The following is a 10264-nucleotide window of genomic DNA, read 5'->3' as shown; positions in this document are numbered from 1 at the left end:
TGTGGGTTTTTAACTCAACAGAAATAAAACTAGGACTAAAAAAGGCCAGTTGTACATTGCAGAGAGCCGTACGAAACTCAAATTATTTGCAATGTTGGTCGATAGTTTAAGAGAAAAGAATCAACATAACTGCATATGATGCCTAAATAATTTTTTAATAATATGTATTTGTAACCCCAATAAATTGAACTAGATGGTAACCATCTCAAAGGGCCCCGCTTACATAATGGACAATATGATGAAAAGAATTTCAGAGAATTTTGCTTTGACCTTGACCTATTACTTCAAAATTTTCCACCTGGCATAGAACGTCCAATTCAGTCTCATTATCACGTCCATAGAGGCATTTTTTCAATCTGAACAGATTAACCAAATGGGAAATAATCTATGATCTAAAACTGATTATAAAAAGATTTGCTATGACCTTCACATTGACTTGGTTCAAGGTCACTGCACGCCATTAACCAAAAAGCTCTGTTTAAGTAAAGTATTAGCCTAAAAGGACTAATGGAGAGTGTGTGTATATATATATATATATATATATATATATATATATATATATATATATATATATATATATATGCTCTTAAAAAGGATTTTTGTTTGATCTGATATGACCTTGACACTTAGTCTACAAACATCATATAAATTCACTGCATTCCCTTTAATCAAAGGCAGTATGTGAGTGAAGTATGAGCCAGATTGGAAAAAAGGGAGAGGAGATATGCTCCAGACAAGAATTGTTCATGTAATTCTGCTATGATCTTCACTTTTGACCTTAAAAATTGGTCCAAGGTCACTACACACCCGTTATTCATAAGCGCTGTTTATTTGAAGTATGAGCCAAATAAAGCTAAGTGGAAAGTACATATGCCCTGAAAAAAGGATTTTTTTCACGGTCCGATGACCTTGACCTATACAAAACTGATTCAAGGTCACTGCCCACCCTATGACCATAGATACTATGTGAGTGAAGTATGAGCTAGATTGGAACAAGGGGAGAGACGATATGCTCCGGACCAGGATTTTACTTTTAATTCTGCTTTGACTTAACCTTAGACCTAGAAACATGGTTCAAGGTCACTGCACACCCTTAACCCAAAGGCACTCCTTGATTGAAGTATGAGCCAGATTGGGCCAAGGGGAGATAGGATATGCTCCGGACAAGCCATCTCAGACGGACGGACGGACAGACTGATCACTATAGGGCGCCCGCAGATCGGGGCTCTAATAACATAAGTACTGTAAATTGACGTATTTTGTACAGTGCCTACAACTCTTAAAATATAATCACTGCACATTAATTTAATATCGAATGAGTTTTTATCTTGCAATCAGTTTTAAAAAACAGAACCAAGCTCAATGAATTTGTGTTTCACTTCTTTCATAGAACTAAATGCATTTTAGACTTAAAAAATAAGTACACATAAAATTGAATGCAGACGGGGATTGATTTATCATATATAAAACTCGTCTTTCCTCTTTGCGAGTCAATGGAAAGAAATGTGGACCAAAAACCCTCTTGTTGCGGAAATGGATAGGAACAATTTTGCACCGTATATGTACACAGAAAGACACAAAAGATAAAGCCCAAAACAGTGGTGTAATATGAAATTACAATTTTTTGAAATATCTATATGCTTGCATTTTATCCGTAATGACAAATTAAATGTATACCCCCTGTATTTACCGACGATTAAAAATTAAAAGCCAAAACCAAATATTCAAATTCTGTAGTGGTAGTTGATTTGATTCCAAATAAAAATAGATGCTGTCATTGGACAGTAATACCCGCACCAAGTGTTTGCCCCTAAAAAACACTGTTTTGTACCAGTTTAATTAAAAATGAAGGCCACATGCAAGCTCTGGTAATACAATTAAAAATTATAATTTTCATAAATGAAGGATGAGATACCTTCCCATATGATAATACACATGTACACGTGAGCAGCACTTTATGTGCAATTTGGGGTTGAACTGTTTGCAGTGAATTTTCAGTTAATCAATTATCTTAAAATTTCATGTCATAGAAAGTATAATGGTCTATATAATTATTACAAACAAAATTAAAAATTGAATTATGTCCCCTCCCCGTGGCGGTTGCCAGTTTTAGATTTGCTTCTGTGTGCCTACATGTACATCATCATGTGCACAGATTTAGACAAGGGATGGGAGTGAGTGGTCCAGACCCGACCTCTCCCCCCCCCCCCCCCCCATGAAAATTCATTTATATCAATAGTAAAATTACCAAAAATACACCTTGGACCCCAATGCTCTTAAATTGAATCATATAGCATGTACATATTATATTATTGCTTCTTTGTTCAAGGCATTTCAGATGGTATGTAGGTCATGATCCCAAGTGCTCTTCCTGAAATTATCAAATATCATAAAAACCATTGAGATCCCCACCTTAATCCAAAGATATTATTCCTCCTTAGGTCATGGCGCATCAGATCATTATGGCATGTAAGTCATGACCCTAAGGGGTCATCCTGACCCCCTTAGAATTAGAAATTGTCAATTATCTTAACATTATTGATGTTTGATGATCCTATCTCTATTTAATCTTTATTAAGTCTCCCGAATGAAATTTGGAGACTTATTGTTTTTGTACGGTTCTTAATACATGTATTATTATTCTTCGTCTTCTTTTCCTTCTTTCCCGCTCTGAACTTGTTTCTCAGAGATGGCTGAACAGAATTGTACAAAACTCTAGGATATGATAGGCCTGCATATCTAGTTGTGCACCCTGGTTTGATTTTTCTCATTTTGGGTTAGACAACCACTTTTCGGGGGGGGGGGGGTTCTAACATTGAACTTTGTATGAAGAAATGTAGACTCTATCGTAAATGGTTACTTGAAAACGGACAAAGATAATAATATAAGGTTTTCATAATCATATATTGACTGTTACTGGCAATATATAGGGTTTATTAGATCTGATACCTGGGGTCATCCCCAGCCCCCAGGAATTTGAAATTACCATATATCTCAGAAACTGTTATAATCATGACCCCTAAACCATATATATTTATGTTTCTGATGTCAAGGGGCATCAAATGTTATGTAGGTCATGTGCCCTGTGGGTGGTTCTCATCCCTCAAACAGCAAGTCCCTTAATATCTTCAAAACAGTTGAGATCCCCACCCTTAAACCATATAATTATATTCTTGTTCCTTGTGTCAAGGGGCATCAAACGGTATCTAGGTCATGGGCCCCGGGGGTGGTCATGACCCCCCCTCGAACAGGAAATGCACGAATATCTCGAAAATGGTTGAGATCCCCACCCCTTAACCATATATATTCTTGATCCTTAAAGGGCATCAAAAGGTATGTAGGTAATGGGCCTCAGGGTTAAATTTAATTTTTCAAAACCGTAATGCACATCTATGGAACAGTTCCTATCATATCCCAAGATATGATATGTCTATCCATTAAATCATAAAAGGAGTTCTAGGATCTGTGTTTTTTTGAAGTGATAAACGTCAATTTTCTGCTACTTTTTGACTCCCTGGATGAAATTTTAATTTTTAAAACCTTATCGCACATCTATAGAACAGCCCCAATTATATCCCAAGGGATGACGTATCTACTCCAAAAGTTGTAAGAGGAGTTCTGGAAACCATGCTTTTTTTGGCGTCATTTTTTATTGCCCACTGATCCCCTTAATAAAAAAAATTATTCTGGAACCTGATCACACTTCAATATGACCCCCCCCCCCCCCCCAAGATCTAGAAGATCATTTGGCTACTGCCCAAAAAAATGACGTTTTTGAAACCAGTTTTTTTGTAAAAAAAAAAAAAAAAAAAAAACCACGTCATTTTTCAGCCATTAAATGACCCCAGGACAAAATTGAAAATTCCGAAACCTTATTGCGCATCTATAAGATACCCTAAATCATATTCCAAGAGATGATTTGTCTACTGTTGAAAATGTAGGAGGAGTTCAAGGAAGAAGGTTTTTTGTGAAAAAAAACATCATTTTTTACCAATTATTTGACCCCCAGGACTAACAGTGAATTTTTGAAACCTTTTTACAAAACAACATGATACCCCAAATCAAACTCCAAGAGTTCAGTTTGCTGGTTTATAAGATGTAAGAGTAGTTTGAGAAAGTAAAACGTGACAGACGGACGGACGGAACAGGGTTCAACAATATACCCGAACTTTCTTTAGAATGTGCGGGTATAATAATATCCAAATAAGATGAAAAAAATGACATAACCTTTTTCTTGAGAATCTTGGTCATTAGAAATGTGATGCTTTTAATTCAAAAGTTGGACTTATTATCTGATTCATAAAGAAACTATTTTACTTCAGTTTGTGCATACATTCGCAAAAAAAGTTTCCTTAGTTGATAAGAGTCTTAAATGCATACGTTGCATTAAAGAGACTTGGACACGATTTGAGCTCAAAATTTAAAATTTTATTTTTCCAATTTTAATGTTTAGAATGGCTAATATGGGTACTTTTAATGCTTTGTCAAAATTTGAAAGTCAAATATTGAGTTATAAGCAAGATACAGAGTTTAAAAATCTTTGTTTTTAAACAAAGCCCGAGGTTTGTTATGGTTTACATAAGTGTTTTATTGGTATAAGTCTAAATGAAATATTGTTTTTTTCTGTTTATCATATTATCTATGAACACATTGAATTAGTTTACCTTGTTTGCCACTAGTCATTTGGGAAAAACGGTAATTCCATACTTTACATTATTTGTAAACAAATATAAGATTCGAGCTTTGTTTACATAACAATGATTTCTCTCCCTTCTATCTTTCTTATAACTTTTATAACTTTTAAAGGGGCATGGTCACGATTTTGGTCAAATTCTGTTTCTATGTTTTTATTATTTACAGCGCTTTAGAAATTTCTAATATATATGATCAAAAAAAAATTGAGAGTCATTCGTAGAATTATAAGCAAGATACAGAGCTCACAATTCTTAATCATGTAAACAAGGCTCGTGTCCTGTTTTTGTTTACATAGGTTCAATATACCAGTAAAAAATCTTTTTCCAGCTTATTTGTTCATCTTAAGCATAGATAAACAGTTCCTAACGTTTAACACATTCGATTTAGATTTAAAACTGAAATTTTTACTTCAACGTTCAAAAAGTGAACAAACGCTTTGTTTACATAGCGAAGAATTTCAAGCTCTGTAACTCGATTATAACTCAACAAATGACACTCAAATTTCGGTTGCCTATCAAAAATGACTTTCTGAAACATTGTAAACATTAAAATCGGAAAATTAATTTTTGACCAAAATCGTGACCATGTCCCTTTAACATTCAAATTTTGGTCAATCATTCAAAATAATCAAGTAAACCATTTTCTACATAAAAAAAAAGAAAAAGAAAATTTTAATCTAAAATTGTGTCTAGGTCCCTTTAAAGGTAAATGATCTGAACTGAATTCTAGTGCAGTAAATAATTGTGATCAGATTTGATTTAACTGTTTAACAGAAAAAGGATGAAATTTAAATGAAGTTTTGACATTTCAAGTGGACAATGTCACTAATATTATGTTACAAAAGTAAGAAACAGACAATTGTAATAATATCGTACATGTATTTGGTTAAGAATAACGGCAATTTCACACACTCATTTAGTATGAATATGCCTGTAAGGACGGTAAGTATTTTAACTAAAATTTGTTTGTTAAATTACATAATTATCCAGGCCTCAAACCCCCGGCCTATAAAATGATTCCTCAAGTTTTTGTTTCAGGGTCCATCTCCATGATTGCTTTTGGCCATTTTGATAAAATAACTTTTTCTAGTAAGCGACGGAAAGGGCGAGGTGATCCGAATGAGTATTCATTTGCTAAAACTTTCTTTTGTGCTTTGAATACAAAACTCCGATCGACTTTCTCTTCATTGTTCAGTGTTTTCCTTGAACTGTGAATGCATGGACTTCCTGGTCTACGCGTAGGTAAAAATTACATACCCGGTATATTCATTACAAGTGCGCAAAAAAAAAATACAACCCATTTTTCTTACTATACATAACCTGACCTGGTTTTATGTTATGAAACTCAATTCAGATAGTTTTGTTAAAAGTTTAACTCAGATGATCATGTTCATCTATGGAATTGATTGAAACAATTTAAAAAGTCCTTACAAATTACATTGGCAATTGGTTTGCTTGCATTCAATCATTAATTTCATTTCAATATCAACACTGTTTATCACTTGATCACATTAATCACTAATCACTGCATGATCACTTGTCTGGAGTTCATTACCATATTCATGTACGTTTATTTTATTTTTATAATTCATGAATGTAAATTTCATTAATATTACACACATATATGCATGATTACATCAGCGAGTGGGGATCACCGATCACAAACATGCTCAATGCAACTACCAAAGAATTTTTAGCCTTATTCTACTTTGTATGTCTAAGAAATAAAGTAAAAAATAATTGTCCCAAATGAAACCTGACACTTGAGTAATGCGTCATTTTAATTTTGTACTTTTTTAAACAACCTGGTGGTATTCAAGGAACTGACACTGAATGATAAAAATGTCGAATATTTGTATGATTGTTTGTCTTTGTGTATTGGCTGTAGACTCGCAGCTGATATATACAGCTAATAATGATGGACAACAAACTCTACGAGATATGCTTCACATCCTAGAATCTCAAAAGAAGTATTCAGATCTTATTTTGTTGGGGCAAGCGAATATCACCGATTTTCGTAAGTATATAGTTTCATCTCGTATTACGTTATAGGGCGGGTCCCTATTTGTTTAGTTTTTGGTTAAAGTATTGTTCTTTCGCTAGAAAATACAAAATTGTGTACATTAAAAAAGCCCCAAAATTACAAGTCTCAGCTGGTTATTGTTCTGTATTCAATACGTATACCCACTTTTTATCAAAAGTTTTCATCGATATATCCAACCTTCGGCAATTTAAAAGGCAGCGTTCAAGCAAGACAAGTGTCTCCACACAAACGTTTATTTAAGGTATCTCACTACTCATGTTTTGATTTCATTGCGCAGATGATCATTATATTTAAAATGAATATGATTTTATTTATTTAATCATCACAGATAGATCATTATTTCATAATTACACAACATTCATAAAGAAAATCCATTTAAATTCAAGAAACAAACAAGTTTTTTGGGGAACTATTTTTTCGTGCGGAAGGTTTTTTTTAGACAAAAATGACAGAAACAAGCAATTTTATGAATTTTCAATATACTTTTCTTTTTATTATACTTTATTCGTTATTCACATTTTTAACATTTGATAGGTTTGTAACATATTTTATAGGTTCTGTGTGACATGTACAAAATCAAATCTTGAGAATGTGATAGCCGTTTAGCATAAAATCATGCATATATATAGAACATGTCTGAATTTTTTTAAGCCAAATTTTGCGAGAATTTTACCTTTGAAGCCCTATATCTAAAATTTGACATCACTGACCCCCATGTTATATTATGTCAAAATAATACTGAAAACATATTTAGGCAAACTGGATTGATTTTATAAAATTCTTGATATTCAAGAAGTTTTCATTTCAAATCAAATTGTAACTATTATAGAAATTGTCTATTTTAAGTGCAAAAAGGTCACAAAAAAATTCATGCAGCTTTGTACAATTTTTTTTCATAATCCCTCTATTCAGTGTGACCATTGTGCATGATTAAAAACAATATTTGAAGAAATAAGTTTGCTTAATCAAAAATACTGACAACAAACCCTAATCAGGATGAAATTGCATTTTACATATGTAGGTGCAAAAAGGTCATATTAAAGGGGCCATAACTCAGAGGGATGGATACTGGTCCCCCATTATCTTTGTATTTTTTAAGTTTGTTTTGTCTACAGATTTCAATGATATACTTCTCAAAAAAATCTTGATACAACAACATTGAGGAGTGGGATACCTTAAAAATAAAATTTGATGTTATGACTACTTTAGTCATACTATCAAATCAACACCGCTGACAACATTTATTTCTAATCAATAAATTCGATGTAATGAGTTCTTAAGCATTGTTCTTCAAGGAAACCCATTTATTATATAGATACATGTACCTTGTAAATAGTCAGATTTTAAATGGTACGAACAATTTAGATATTTTTTGAAGTCGTACATTTTACGTATTCCTACGCCAGAGTTCAATATATAGTCTCGTTCAACCAGACGCTCGGCTGTTTCCGTACATCTCCGACAAGCATAGAGTCTCTTTTTGGACATTTTAAAATAAATTTATCATTTAATGGTTAACTGGCTAAATTTTAGATTAATATATGTTGTACTTCTCATCTTGGGAAACATGTCACAGCAAAAAATAATTAAGTGCATTAGTTGCTTTGTTAAAAAAAGGTAATTTTTATAAATATTGTATGAACAGTAATGTGTCTTTCTATGATGTATAAACAAATGCACCATTAACTCTTCTTTTAGAAACACACATATTATTGACATACACATTGCTCAGTATTTACAAAGTCTTAATTGTCAAACAATAACACAAGTTCTGTACAATTTATTGTCAGTGATTCTTAAAAAAAACCTATTACCTTTACATTGGATACAGTATAATCAATGATGACGCCACTCAAGTAGCGACGAACTGTATACAAAAGTAAATTGTCACGGTGAATGTAAGCTTCATGATTGCACTCTCTCTTTTATATCTCATGATCTGTGTAATTGCTGTTAATATTGAAAAATTATCAACGATGATTTTAACGTAATATTTTGTTCAATTGTTAAGTGAGATGATTTGTGTTGTATTTGTTTCGGACAGTGCGGACAACTCCTTGTAGTCTTCAGTATCAAGGCGAATTTGCTGTGTTCGATAAAGATGTTGAGCGTTCCTACAGAACAACCCTAGATTCGTGCAAGTCGGACTGTTTGAAGTCAACTCAATGCAGACTTATGCATTATATTGCCGGATTCTGGAACATAGTCCATATGCAGGCTCGATGTTTTATCTTAAAGTGTGTACTGGAATATACGGTATGTTCGATATCAAAACAGTTTACTTTTTGTTTAAGTATTTACTAAGCATTTTTAACACTTATAATCATTTTTAAACATCAATTAAGATAAAACACACAGTTGTATAAAACCTTAATCAAAACTACATAGGAAGATCGTAACACATTCATAACACCCCCATAGATTTTAACACAGTAATTTACGATCCACATAGGTGTGTTATAAAAGGAACAAGAATTATCTATTTGTAAAATCATACTAGCATCTAAATATTTCTCTTTTCAGATGATGTTAGAGAAGTGCTAAGACAGCTATCAGAATCTTGACTTCACTGCTGATATCATTTACTTTTTGAACTAATTCTGATAGCTGTCTTAGCACTTCTCTAACATCATCTGAAAAGAGAAATATTTAGATGTCATCATTAAACCCTTAGTGTGTCTCCTCCAGAATGTTCCTTCATACTGTGAGTTTATAATATTGGCCTAATCCGGAGAGGCACCAGGTTGATTTTGACGATCATCATTTTCGATATTTCGATTTTCTTATCAAGAGTGAATCTCCTGCTAAAGACTTCTTTTTAAACGTGTCGGTTTTTATTACAATAAATGGTGGTTTTTCCATTGAATTAAGGTTTTGTGACAACTTTTATGCAAGATTAAGATTTTTTTCTTCAGAATAATCGTTAGACACCTATTTAAAGAAAAAGTCGTAGTTCACCTGATATATATTCATATTAAACTCGTTTTTATTTGCCTCATTTCAAATCATATTTGCATCAAATTGCACGACGGATAGTAATCATTCATTTTTTATTTCACACTGTAAAACAAATATCCCCTTTCTCTAAACAATCAAAGATTTGAGAAAAACGTTTTAAAATTGCAATTAAAATTTCTGTTTTGTTTAAGATATTTTAAATATATGATCATGAAATACTTTCGAGTTGACATGCTAATGTATTTAATTTTTCACTATATTATTTGTTTAAGTCAGTATTTTCTCTTACTACTAAGTTATTCTCAAAATGAAACAAGATTTTGTTTTATTTATTAATTATTTTGTTCATTCTTTGTCATAACTAAAACATATTATATACATGTACGTATATGCTTATCTAAAAAAAACTGATTTGAAAGGAGAAAATCACTATCGTTGCAAGAAATAAAATCAACTTTGTTAGAATGTTGAGTTTCTTTTTTTAATCATTCATGTTTTTGTATAACTGTTGTTCACATTGTCGCAATGAATGCTGTCACACTGTGAATTAAAGAAAAATTCACAAATA

Source organism: Magallana gigas, chromosome 6 (genome assembly GCF_963853765.1).
Source record: "Magallana gigas chromosome 6, xbMagGiga1.1, whole genome shotgun sequence".
In the NCBI taxonomy this organism is placed as follows: domain Eukaryota; kingdom Metazoa; phylum Mollusca; class Bivalvia; order Ostreida; family Ostreidae; genus Magallana; species Magallana gigas.
The sequence above is the reverse complement of the archived record's forward strand: the minus strand, read 5'-3'. Positions refer to the sequence as shown.